Here is a 652-nt window from a genome sequence, read left to right as displayed (position 1 = left end):
ACTCCAAATCTGACTTCAAACCAGTGACAAGTGGAGTACCACAGGGTTCAGTCCTGGGACCTCTCCCGTTTGGCATCTACCTCTCTGAAGTACAGGCTAACACAGAAGGCCTTTGGTTAACGAAGTTTGCAGATGACTGCAAACTAGGAGCCATAGTCAAGTCCCCAAATGATGTGGACATCCTATAGAAGGGCCTCACTGAGACAGATGCCTGGTGTCAGAGCCATGGCTTCAAGCTCAGTGCCAAAAAGTGCATTGTCATCCTCTGTGGTAAAAACTTTGTACCCGTGAGCTACCACATAGGCAGCAATTTACTTAACACCGAATGCGTGATAAGAGACCTTGGGACCTAGGTTGACAGTAGTCTCTCCTTTACCTTCTAAGTGGCACACCTCATCATAAAAGGGTTCTCATCCAGGAAAAACGAGGTCATTGTTCCCCTCTACTCGTCACTGATTAGACCCATTATAGAGTACAACGCCCCTTTTGGAATGTATCTCACAAGACATCTGAAGCAGCTGGAAAGGCCACAGAAGTACCTCACAAAGAGGATTACTGGCCTCAAACAGATGCCCTACACCGACCATCTCAAAAAAAACTCTAGCTTTACTCCGTAGCATATCGCCTACACCGAGGTAATCCCTGCCTAACG

Source organism: Protopterus annectens, chromosome 14.part0 (assembly GCF_019279795.1).
Source record: "Protopterus annectens isolate FY-2018-M chromosome 14.part0, PAN1.0, whole genome shotgun sequence".
Taxonomy (NCBI): Eukaryota; Metazoa; Chordata; order Ceratodontiformes; family Protopteridae; genus Protopterus; species Protopterus annectens.
This window is presented reverse-complemented; position numbering follows the sequence as displayed.